Here is a 13,610-nt window from a genome sequence, read left to right on the forward strand (position 1 = left end):
GGCCCTCAGGCTAAGAGCAAGTCTACCAAGCAGTGGTCACATTAAATACTGTTTCACTGTCTCATACAGAAACAGGGCCTCTCTTTGAGAGGGAAATTGTCAGCAAAAGCAACACAGTCAGATGCCATGGAGCAGACTATAAAACATTACAGGCCAGATCTCCTACTATAGCTGAGGATTGCTTGTGTAGCCAAGTATGGAGGGGTGCCAAGGTGTCTGTAATCTATTTTTGCCCCCTCCCACAATCCTCCTGTAGCCTGTCTGCATTCCACTAATGTTCTGGTGCAAGTTAGAGCTGCCTAAAAGGCAGTTGCCCAAGAGAGTTGTATACACTTTAGTTCAAGCTATTTCTTCTAGTCTCCCCGCTAAGTAAAGGAAAGGGAATGAAAAAGGAGACCTCTATTAAGAAAAGTGGAATAGAACATACAAATAATGTATTATTGCTTTAGTGCTGGTCCGGAGAACCTCATGTAACCAGGATCCTCCTTTGTGCAGGGGAATGGAATCGTGGTTTAATATTAAGAGCTAAATTGTCAGATGTTCTGTACATGTGGGAAGCACAACAACAGGCTGCCCTCAGGAGCAGCCTTGCCTCCCTGTTCCTTCCCTGTTCTGGAGAGGACATATGCTGGGCCAACCCTATAACTATCTCAGTGTGTGCCCCCACACTCACTATGGGGTGAAGTCAAGGCTCTGCCTATTCCTCACTCCTTCCTCTTGCTCCCCAAGCATGGGGGTGAGATGAGGTAGTAGAACTCTATGGAAGCTGTTTTCCCCCATGCGTCTCTCTGCAATGTTAGTAGCTGGTGTAACACAGTAAGGAAGCACCATATGCCCCCATACTATCCAGCATGGGCACCCAGCACAGGCCATGATCTGGCCCTAAGGGAACATCTGGGTTATTTTCTTACTCACTGCAGCTTATAATAGTATATGTTAGTAGCTCCAAGTGGCAACAATGGACATATGTTGAGGAAAAAAATAAGGCCTGAGGTCTAGATGAAAGACCATGTGCACAATTGCATACTTATATATTTTAGGCAAATACCACAAATGTGCATGCAAATACATCTTAGATATCTGATAGGTATGAGAGGCTTTGAGCAATTTCTTCTAAAAGGATACTGTTACTTTATGGATTATGTTATACTCCTTTTTATGAAGCACCAAGAGTTGGAGACCAATTTTCTAAATAAATAAATCAATTAATAGCAAAGCCCAGTTTTCCAGTTTTCTGCATTCAAACTGAGCAACTCTTCCTCACAGTATCTGATGCACATGGTTATATATAACCACCTGAGAGCTCAATCCAGCACCAATAAAATAAAGGAAGCTTTGCCTTTGAATTGTATGGGAGCAGGATCAAATACAAAATGTCCATGTGTGAGTACTTTGTCTAATCCATAATAATTGGCTATGCAATTATTAGGTGTAAAATTGTGTGCATATCACAGATTTTTTCCCCAAAATGGCTAGAAATGATTACAAAACCTCCTATTATTAGTAAGTAAAAATGAATGCTCAAAGTTAGAGATAAAATAGACATGCTTGGCCATTGCCTTCTTCCCTTTGCCAATTCATTTTGTTGGTGGAGGATAGGGAAATGATAACATTTGCCAGGAGAAATAACCTCCAACCCAGACTGGAAAGCATGCTTGCTGTTTCACTAGGTTCTAGAAAAGAGAATCAAGGAGAAGCCTCACAAAAATCATAAGGAAGAGCATGAGATCCCAAAGGAAGTGACTCCCAGGAAAAGTTGAAGAGTCTGCACATAAATATAGTGGAAGGGTAGACTAGACTGAAGTCTAATACAACACAATACAATATTAATTTTATACAGATGAAAAGCACTAATATAAGAGATATTGGAATCATACCTATCAGAGAATAAGTAAACAAAGCCAAAATGTAAATGAATTTCATTGTTTTGTTTTAATTATTTCAAATTACTTTCACGACCATGGAGACCCATTAAAATTAGTGGAGCAGTTGACCCATTGCACAAAGCATTTTTGTGAACATCTTGTGGTTTTACAATGAAACTCTAATATGGGAGTTGGTAGCAATAAATACAATAGACACATTGATTATATCCACTCTAACTGAAGGACATAGGTGGGATTGGTTGCATATTTCTGTGTGTAGAAATCAGCTCGAGGCACAGATGAAAACATTCCCCACTCTTGGCTGGAATTTTATTTACCATTTTTCCATGTTCTCCTGCCAAATAACAGGACTAAACTGGAGGAATGGCTGACTCATATGTGGGTTGCATGCTGCCCTTGTCAAAGACCACTGAAGCAGTGCAGGGTAATTAGAAGTAAAATAAAGCAAAAAATTATTTCCAGAGGAGGACTCAGTTTTCAATGAATTGGCTTTATCTTTTACACCCTCTGTGCAGGGAACTCCTTTTGACTTCAGTTGGAATTCTGCATGTGCACACATTCCGAGACCAGTCCCAATGCCTACTATGTGCATTCCTCCCAAAAAATCTTATTTCCTTAAACACAACTAAAATGACTAATGCAGCTGAAAATAATAGGCCAGTCCTGCTTTAACTGCTCTTGTCCCTGTTCTGATGAATACCCAGGTGGCATAAAGCTGCTGTAGCAATTCACTAATGTCTGATTGACGCATTGTATTGTACTTGTGTGTAAGTAAAATTGAGAATATGCCATTCTCTAAAGATTACTGTTGTTGCTTGTATTCTGACCTCAGATGAGTTACTGTCATCATTCAGATACAGTGACCAGAGGATGTGAAAACACACACACGCTTCCCTATAAGGAAAAACAGTTAGAGGCTGCACATTGTTTAGGTGCGTAGTTTTGTTCGATATCATACCCTCCTTAACCCTGAAAAATGTAACCCAAGAATTCTTAGTAAAAACTTGAATAGAGTTTTTTTCTCCTAAAAATACTTTTGATCTTTTCCTTTCCCATATCCATGTATCTGGATTCCATGCAATAGACATTCAACTTTTATACTATAGATGCTTTAAAAAACAAACAAACCCTGAGACATACATGATTTTCAAATACAGTTGTGGGGGCACAGGTCCATAAAGTAAGAAGTGTGCAAAATCCAGATGGTGATCATGTTACAAGGAATGAAAGGAAAGCATAAAAACCAAATGCTAATATTTTCTCCCGCCTCCCTCCCCATTCAGAAGAACAGGTACATTGTGCTGTGAAAAGGCTTACTGAAGCATGCAACTTGATAATGCTTTAGGCAATACATCAAGTTCATTGAAAATTTTTTATAAAGCACAGCATTCAAAAACACTTCCTTTTTTTGTCTTCAATGTTTTTGCTTTGAGACAGATTTAAAAATAAAACCAACTAGAGATGGGTTCAGGTTGCTTGAGATCCAAAATATTCCCCAGTTTCCCCAGACTTTGGGAAAGTTTGCATCTGCATCCAAACTTGGCAATTTGGGCACATCTTTAAAATTAAGATTTCTAAAATAGTTACTAAATTCCGACAAACGTTACATTTTATGTCATGTGTTTAATTGGCTCAATCCTTCAAGACCCTGGCCTGTTCTGTCCCCAGTTCAGCAAAACACTTAAGTTCATGCATAACTTTATGCACATCTTAGCACCTTGTAGAAACAAGCCCTGTGACTCCAAAAGTCTCTCAATAATTTGTCAGAAGAGATTACTTCCATCAGTTTGTCTTCTTGATGATCTAGGGCTATATTCTCCGATGCATACTTACACTGAAACTAATAAACCTAGTAGTGGTGGAGTAAGATAGACTCAAGTAAAGGTGAGTAGATTCTGGCCCTTAAGAAAAGTACTGTTGCTATATCCCTGTTGCTATTGAAGTGTTTCCTTCACAACTAGTTTGTGAGCTCACTGCTGTTAGCTGATTAGGCTTGCTCTTTTCTTTATTAGTTAGATTGTGGAAGCAGCCAAAAATATGCTGTCACTTTCCAAACACAGATGTTGACAGAGTCCCTGCCCTGATGAGCATTCTGTCCAAAATGACAAGACACAGAAGGCTGGGAAAAAGGGATACATCATCTAAGCAAAGTGATCATGGTGCAGAAACTGGTAGGAACACATGCTCTCAATTATGAGTAGGATTTTCAAAAATACCTGAAAGAATTATGTGTCCTGCAAGACAATGGGAGTTGGGTGACTAACTTCCTTAGTTGATTTTGAAAATCTCTACTTATGTGATTGCTTGTTATTTTTATTTTCAAATAGATACAGGAAATTCCCTTCTACATCTGAAGTCTTAAAGTACCAATGTGGCTTACCATTAAATTTGGATTGTCAGGAAATTCAGACTGACACCACTCTGGTTTATCTCATAATTTTTCTTTTTAAAGAGTATCTGGCCTTGCTGGATCTCATTAGAAAGAGTGCAGGTCATTTAGGGTCCAAACCAGCTTCACCTAGAGTTAATGGAAAGGATTCCCATTGATTTCAAGGAGAGTCTGACCCAAATGCAGCCCCTGGAATTTGAAAATCCAGCCCAATCCTTTGGGACTGGAGCAAAGACACAGAAATACACAAGGCTGAATCACACTAATCTAGCATAGAGGGAGTCAGGCTCATAGAATCACTGAAATTGGAGAGAGAAACAAACAGCCATCTTATCCATTCCCTGCCTATATAGGATTGTTCCCTCTAACATATGTTTGAGCGCTTGTCTGTTGCAGTTTTAAAATGTTTCAGGTAATGTCACTTCCACCAAATCTCTCGGAAAACTACTGCAGTTTCATACAGCTCACTATTTTGAAACATTTCCTCATAGCCTAACTTTTGCTCAGATTCTTTCAATTATTCCTAAGCAACTTCTTTACTATCTTGGCATTTTCACCCTTCAAATTACTTGTACACACTTAAAAGCTGAAATTATCTTGCTCTTTCTTACTTTCCTCAAGAGTCCCCCTCCCCCGCCCCCCCACAGTGACTATCATTTCTGTTGCCTGAATTCCCCAAAGGTTGAACATACCTTGCTGGTGCCCTGGACTGCTGTATTCTAGGTACAGTGACACCTGCTGGATCCACCTCTGACAAATCAGTAGGGAAGAGCAAGCAGGGGGGACCAAGTGGAATCTTTTCAAGTCTTTCCAAAAGGGTTCTGGGAGGGTGAGAAATTGACAGGTGAGGACTGAACCTCAACTCAGCATTTTTAATGCTTTTTTGACATGGTAATTTCTTTGCAACGAAGATACCAGGCAGGGAGAGAAAAGGATTGAATTATTTAACACAGTTTGTAGAAGCACCACATTCAACTACTTCCCTCCCTCCCCTGGTCGGGGGGTTAGTTTTGTTATATCCATCATTAATCAAGGAGAGGAAAGACTTACGGAAGCCTAATAAACAATATTTATATTTACTTACCTACCTGATTTTCTTTATTCTTGTCCTAGCCCATTCCCTATCTCCATGAGCAAGGTGATGGTCAGAAACCACTTAGATGTTAGAGTACAGCCAGGATTTGCATAAACACCAAGCCTCACTGTTGGAATTCCCTGTTCCTCAGTGGGTGGTTTGTTAGGGTTTCATAATACATGTACATGGAGAGTCTTCTCTAGTCTGGCCTATAGATTCCAAGTCTTTTCCAGGATTCTTACTTTTATCACAAGATTGAAGGATGAAGCTCTCTATGCACAATCACTGCCCTGACTCCACATGTACCTTGCTTAACATAAATGCTGTTCACAGTGCTACTGTGGCTAACTTCTCACGAAGGGCCAAATCTTTCTTCTGGCAGACTCCCACTGAAGTCACTGGGAACTTGCCTGAGTAAGGACTCAGGAAAACCTGACAGAGAACCTCAGAGTCTGGTCCAACATGAAGGGATGGTCCTTAGCTTCCTAAAAGGCACAATAATTGATAGAAATTAATTGTCACAAATGCCAACTGGCACCTGGCCCTTCTGGACTTATTACAAACAGGCTGATTTTTTGTACACGTATAGATTATTTCTTGCTGTCCTAGTGTTTTCTCACTTTTAATTTTTAGTCTGATTTTAATAAAACTCACTAAGCAGGTTTTCCCAAGTTACCATAGCGGTAGTAATAACTTTCCTCAGTCTACAAGGCAAATCTATACTATGCTTCCTATGGCAGTCCTGGGGAATGAGACCATTTGGATAGAAGTTGGTTCACAGCATGATTGAATTGAAGGTCTCTGATTTCAGTTGCCACAAGTACAGAAAAGGGTACCAATTTCCCTTAAAGTTTAGTTCATGACCTAACCTATTTTTACTTGTTATACCAGTACATCCACATAAAAACATTCACCTCCAAAATGGTTGGTCAGCAAATAATATAAGATTATATTACATTATATACATTAATAAAGAGTATTTAATCAACCCCTGATGTGGGTTTACATTTGGATAAATAATTGGGATATTCAGCTGAACACAAATTAACATTCTTGCCTTTCACAGTTTTAGCTGTAATGTGCATATTGATATTATAATTTCATCTTTTTATATTTGAGATCTTTCAAACCATTGCGAAGTTGGATAAATCAAATGTATACGTATACCGCAGGGTCTCAGTGTTTGGAGGACGTTTCTAGCAGAGATCCATGTGGGTCTGATACCATGCAATATTTTCATTAACGGATCTTGGAGTGGAGAGTGTGCTTGAAAAATCTGTGGATGACACTAAGTTGGGAGGAGTTATAAGCACTTTGGGGGACAGGATTAGAATTTAAAATAACCTTGACCAGTTATCCAAGAAGAATTCAATGAAAACAATTGCACAGTATTACACTTAGAAAGGAAAAAAAAAAGCACAAATACAAAATGGGGAATAACTGGCAAGGTAGTAGTTCTGCTGAACATTATCTAAGGGTTACAGCAGATCACAAATTGAGTTTGAGTCAGAAATGTTATGCTGTTGCAAAAAAGGCAAAATACACTCTAGTATAATAGGAGTGCTGTATGTAGAGCATGGGAGGTAATTCTTCTCATCTACTCAGCACTTCTGAGGCCTCAGCTAGAGTATTGCAGTTTGAGTGTTGCACTTCAGGAAAGACATCACTATAGGGAGGCTGCCTCCAAAGTGAGCCCTCATGATCTCAGAGTGGCCCAGCAAGTGGCCCCTGCCTTGATTTCCCTCTTCTAGGGCACTCACAGTTCCCCTCTTCTTAATTGGGGATCACCTACCTGAATTTTCCACCATATGTGAAAAGGCGACCCCACCTGGAACAGCCTCTAGCATCTGGCTGCGGCAGAACAGTTCTGCCTCCGTTTCCCTGCACGTGGAGTCCCCAGTAAATCCGTGTAAGCTTCCTAAATATAAATAGCCTGTTGTGGGATTAATTTATTACAAAAATCCTCGAACCACAATTCATAATTCTCAGTAAAGTCCAAACAGTACATTTAATCTTTCCAGTCTCAAAAGTCCATCAACATCACGTACAGCTCTGGCATCTCATGCCTCATTTCTCACATACAGCTCTAGTATCTGTCACTATGCATCACCTCAAGCTCCCTAGTTGGGGTGCATCTTTGCCCCCTTTCATTCTCAGGTCTGCCCCTAGCCCTCACCTGGAGACATCAGTGGGTTCACCACTCTATCATTCAACCCTCTCTGGCCCTCTGACTTCAGCTCTTTGGCTCAGAGAAACAGCATGGATCCACCTCTACTGCTTTCAGCCCTCAACCGTCTCTGGCCATGGCTGTCTGGCCTGGGAAAGTTTGTAGGTGACGCCCTGACTACCTTCTGCTTTCACCAGCCTGACCTGGATCCACTGTCTAGCTAGGGACCTCTCACCTCTCCCTCCTTCAGGGACATCCCTTTCCTGAAGCTCTTGGCCCAGCTCTGCTCCTGAGCTCCCTCTCTCACTCTCTGCTTCTCTAGATATCCGCATCTCTTCTCTTGCTCTCTCTGGACTCTTGCTTCTGAACTCTCTCTTGCTTTTGGGTCGTCTCTCATTGATAATTCCCAGGGACAGCCCTGTCCTCCTCATTATACCAAACTAAGGCACACCTGGATTGCAACAAGAGAGCCGAACCCAATTTTGTTTCAAGGGCCAGTTATGCTGTTACTAAGGGGACAAATTGGAGAGAGGCCAAAGGACAGCAACAATATGATAAAAGGTTTAGAAAACCTGACATATGAGGAAAGGTTTAAAAAAATTGTACATGTGTGGTCTTGAGAAAAGAAGACTGAGTGGGGACCAGATGGCAATCTTTAAATATGTTAAGGGCTGTTATAAAGAGAAAGGTGATCATTATCTCTGTCCATTGAAGATATTACTTCTTGTCCTTGGCTTAATCTGCAGCAAGGGAGATTTAGATTAAATGTTGGGAAAAACTTTCTAACTATAAGAATAGTTGGCCCTGGAATAGGTTATGGAGGGAGGTTGTGGAATCCCTGTCACTGGAGGGTTTTAAGAACAGGTTGGATAAACACCTGTCAGGGATGGTCAAGGTTTAGTGGTTCTGCCTCAGTGCAGGTCCTGATTAGTGCAGGAGGATGGACTAGGTTATCTCTTGAGGTCCATTCTAGCTTTACATTTCTATGATTCTGTGCTGCACTTTGTAGTGGGAAAGAGGTCCCAGTACCTGGATTATATTTCTCTCCCTGTGAAACTTGCAGTCCCACCCAGCCCAGAGAACAAGAGATGGGGACTGGGCAAGTAACTGACCTACATCAAATTGTTTTCAATGTTTAAACAATAATCCCTGTTGTTGGGGACTCTAGTTTCTATAATCTTTTAAAGTCCCTCAGAAGAAAGGGAGACCTTATTTTATCAGGTGGGGAGAAAGAATCTAAGGGATTGAAGTTTTGTCATCTTCAGTCCTTTCGTACACAAAATGGAAAGTGAGTATATGCATTCTAGTAACCATCCTTTGAAAACTAGGCATCTTTAAGATGTCTCAAACTGGGCCCCCCGAGCTGAGACTCCCCAAATCATTAGTTACTTTTGAAAATGTGGAGGCCTCTCAGTCTGATATGGGTTAATACTGAACTTTTCCCTTTGAAGCAAACTATAATGAAGCAAAATCCCAATTACCCAAAGATCTCGGGGGAACCCAAAAGCTTCAGATTGGCTATTCTGATTATTTAAACCTCAGTCTATGTGTTAGTGGCCTGCTCCCTCAATTATTTATGATGGAAGGTGCCCAGAAAGATGAGTTTGGGAAACAGGGCCTTACTAAATCACACTTGGTGCTCAGACTCCTTCTCTGCATCCCAGCCCTTTTTCCTTGGGAATCTCTCCTGGCAGATAATTGGAAATTGGCCAGTAGGATTTCCTGGTTATTCAGATTTAATTTATCCAAAGCCCCCGTTGTCCAAAACAATGTCACATCCTCAGCTAACCCAAGAGAGCATGGCTCTGCTTCAGAGAACTAATGTTATATGTGTGATTCACATAATCATGTTTGCGCTGTAACTAAACCGTTGCTTATGTGTACATAAGAGGGGGAGGATGAGGCAATACCAACTTTCAATTTCTATTGCAGCCTTAATTCCTCCACCCTGCGAGTGATAAGTCACAAAGTACTTCCTCTAAATCCAGCTTCTAACATGAACTAGCATTGACTAGATATGCACAGGGCCAAGTGGGTTTGGTTTCATTCCCAGCAGATGGAAGCATGAATCCTGCAAGAATCGAAGCCGTTCCCAAACTAATCCCTCTTCCCCTCTCTGCAGCCCTATATCATTGTGTGGTCCATCTGGTGGATATCAAGCTTTGGCAGATTTTTCACATTTTTAAAATATTAAACAAGCATTTTTGCAATAAATTGAATTTGATAATATGTGAGTACATTGGTGTATTTTGCAATGATGTTTTGGATGCATTCAATGACTAAAAATACATTGTGTACAATGCAGTTACATTTATTTTGTTCCTTTTGGGAGTCACCCCCCTTGGAACAGCTCACCTTAACCACAGTTTTTCCATCACTTTCACTGAATGTACAGTCTTTAATTTTACCTCATTTTGGCTAACCAGTGAGTATCTGACATTCAAAAATGTTACCCACTATAAATAGAACATACATTTAATCTGCCATTTCTATTAAAGATGCTATTCTGTGCAGTGAATTACCAGTGAAGTATTACATCATAAACTTGAACCAGATGAAATATTTACTGCTTTCCTTAAACTTAAATGTAAGATCTCAATAGCAAATTAAGTTTGGGTTTTGCCAGATTAGAGATCTGATCTGTCCTAAAACTTAGAGCTGTGAAAGTTTCCAGATTTCATGATGATTTGACTAAAATATATTAAGCCCATTATCACAGTTCCTCCTTTATACATCTACTGATATTTCAAAGACTTTAGAAAATGTATATTTGTTCTCATTTTCTTCATTTTATTTTGATATTAAAGAAATAGTGGAGAGGGACTAATACTAAAATATCTTCTGTTTTAGTTTATCTGTGGTTATCACAAAAATAGCCCTGCATTCACCTTTTTTCAAATAGTGACATAATTTACAGAAACAGCCTATTCATTCTGGCCTACATAGTAATTTTCCTTTCAGAAATGGTATCTCCAGCTATGACTTTTAAAGGAATTATATAGAAACATGGTGCTGGATACCAAGGTATTTAGAGACTGTGAATGTCCAAAGAACTGCTGTATCTAAGTGTAAAATCAATAGGTAAAATTGAGAACACCAAAATTTTAGAAGCATGTGTGCAATACTGTATCTCTAGGGAACAACTTGCAGATTTTTAAAATGCAGCATTTTAATATTTGTTGAACTGTGAAATATTGCAACCGCATTTCCTTTCTGCTTCTTACAACCAGTGTTGCATTTACCTTTTCTATGAATTTGTGTGCTGTAATGGGAGGGACTAAATCACAATGCTATCCTGTGAAGATGGCTGACTCCAGCTGTTTAGGCTGGCTGTAAGTTCAAACCCATCCATTGCTAGATAGCTAAATGCTTTTTGGTGAATTTTTCTCTTGACCTTTCTTGTGGCTCAGGATTAAGATTCAAGGGTTTGTATGCAGAAAGATCAATACTAGTGCTCCTGGAGCAATGAGCTGTAGAACTACTGCACTGCCTATTTTAACTCTAATTAGACACATTAAGCATCATTAAATAAGAATCCTCTGGCCTGATCAGCTAACATTTGAAAGTCATGTTAACGCTGGTTCATGAATTCTGGTGAATGTTTTGTAATTAATTCTGGGCATACCTAGTTGTGCTACATGAGCAGTGCACAAGTCCCTTAAGTAGAGCAAGGCAGAACGTGAACTTTTTTCTCATTTTCACCATTTCTTTGGTTGACACTCAAAGATTAAATTATATCAGTCTTCTGAAGTGTTATTATCCCTTAGAATCTAAAACCATCCTGTAAAGGTTTCCATTCGATGTATTATCTGTAAAGAGCTCATTTTCTTTAGAATGAATTTACGAGAATCTTGGATATTAATTCCAAACACTAAAATACTTGTAAAAGACATCATGTCAATCTTGCCTTGTATATAAAAAGTTCAAGTTCAGTCAGAGCAAAATTCATCTTCACATAAAGATTTGATGTTGGTATTTTGAAGGAGTTAGACTTTAAAAAAAAATGCTACTGGAAATCTGAAATGCAGTCAATTAACAGAGAAGACACTATACATAAGTCCAACAAAAGAAATATCAATATTGTAAGATAAAGGTAATTTATCAATTAAGTGTACAATTGTTATAAAAATGTATTCATAGGTCCCAACATAAATGCAGTAACAACCTATCTCTTTGTTCTCCTTAAATATGTTTAATAGGAATAGAAGTACCACTCTACAGTCTAATTCCTGAAAGAGCTTGACAGCAAGCATGGTAGTGAAGAGGATAGGTCCATCAAGGGATAATAGTCAGGATGGGCTGGGATGGTGTTTCTAGCTTCTGTTTGTCAGAAGTTGGGAATGGGCGATAGAGGATGGATCACTTGATGATTACCTGTTCTGTTCATTCCCTCTGAAGCACCTGGCACTGGCCACTGTCAGAAGACAGGATACTGGGTTAGATGGACCTTTGGTCTGACCCAGTATGGCTGTTCTTATATGGTATTGTGTTAAGAGAATACATTACTCTTTTGGCTAGCAAGGGGGAATGCTAAGGGACAGGTTACCTGTGAAAGCATAAAGGAAATTAGAGGAAACTTTGCAAGCTGAGGCTGAATCCACATAAAACCAAGATTATATTGGTAGACTAGAGGAAGATGTGGGGAAGATGTGCTGGGGGACATGGAGCTTTGTTATTGTAGTGAGTGGGTAATTATCACAGTGAGATAAGTAGATTATTATATTGTATCTTGAATTTGTTCAGCTATTAGGCCTGATCCAAAGTAATTAAAGTCAAAGAGAGCCTTTCTATTAACTTCAGTAGGCTTTGGATCAGGCCCATTGTGAGTTTTAAAAATGTAAAAGTACATACAGAGTTTGAGATGAACACTTAGGGCCAGATCCTAGTTCACTTACTCATCACGTTGAGGGGTCCCGTACTCCATAAGTAGTTTCTCTGAAGTCAGTGGGGCTACTTGTTGAACAAAGCAGTACTTAGTGTGAGTCAAAGTACAGAACTCCGACCCTAAATAAAAAACTTTGTGGAAGTACATGTGCAAGGTCTAAGGAAAGCTCTCTCTTTAAAACAAAAAACAAACAAACAAAAAACCCACCCCACTCACTGAATTAGATAGAGCAGCAGCAAAACTGCTGAAGATTTAGGTAAGAGTGTCCAAATTATTTTTACTTTAAGTTTGCCTGGAATCACTTTATCACTGTGCTTCATCATTTCACTTGGAAAGTTTGTCTGAGCCCAGGCATGATCTTAGGACTCAAGTTTTCCTAGCACGTGGAAGTAAATATGATGGTCATTGTGCAGGGTAATGATCTTATATTTCTTACAGCAGCTCCTGTGGCTTGCTAGTTCTTGGGAGTAAGTCATACATCCTGCCTTCTAGGCTGGAGGACATAATCTCAACATGCCAGTCATGAAAAATGACTGTCCTGTAAGGAATAAAGATGTCTGATATTTAATTGTGTAGGGGCCTTAAAAGAACTGTACCAGCTATGTGATTTATAGAGTTAAGTTAAGAATGTCCTTAGTGGAAACACAATTTGTATGTGATTATAACTATATTTTCAAATATGATGTATGATGTTGTGCTGAACTTATGGGCAAGCCCTGATGTTTATATGCATAAAAATTGAGGACAGAGTATACAAGCAACTCTTTCTTTTCTCACAGTTTGGAAAAGGATAGCCAACAGAGGATGACAAAAGCTGCATTTCAAAGGTGTTATGTTCCCTAAAATCAGACCAGAAGGAAACAAAACAACTTTTCTATAAATCCGGGAGTCACTTCCAGGATAAATTGGGAAAGAAGGGTGCACAGAGACACACAGCACTTGGGACATTTGATATGGAACTAACAGGACACAGATACTGAGGAGAGACAGCCTTACCTCTCAAGAAGATATAAATGATATTGCATCTAAGTTATAGGACTGTGATATCCATATCTGGTAAATTAAGGCTTTTGTCTGCTCCATGATATTAGTCTGAGGTTTGTTTATATTAACTAATTTTTATTTTAATTCTGCTTTGATTTCAAACAATCTGAATTTGAATTGGTGACTGTTAAGCTAGATGATATTCAGTGCTAGGCACTCCTGGA

At 39.4% G+C, this 13,610-nt stretch overlaps 1 long non-coding RNA gene across 13 annotated transcripts in view; it reads right to left on the reverse strand.

Annotated features, from left to right (window-relative positions):
- LOC140911533 (uncharacterized) overlaps nucleotides 1–13,610 on the reverse strand; it is a 402,004-nt gene that overhangs the window by 17,700 nt on the left and 370,694 nt on the right. For 11 of the 13 annotated variants that reach the window (XR_012159020.2, XR_012159019.2, XR_013635800.1 and 8 more), the window contains one exon: nucleotides 4,968–7,268. This is a non-coding gene — a long non-coding RNA (uncharacterized LOC140911533). The remainder of the gene's footprint in view (nucleotides 1–4,967; nucleotides 7,269–13,610) is intronic. The other 2 variants (XR_013635798.1, XR_013635802.1) reach the window with 2 other exon arrangements.

This window comes from Lepidochelys kempii, chromosome 5, assembly GCF_965140285.1.
Source record: "Lepidochelys kempii isolate rLepKem1 chromosome 5, rLepKem1.hap1, whole genome shotgun sequence".
Lineage (NCBI taxonomy): Eukaryota > Metazoa > Chordata > Testudines > Cheloniidae > Lepidochelys > Lepidochelys kempii.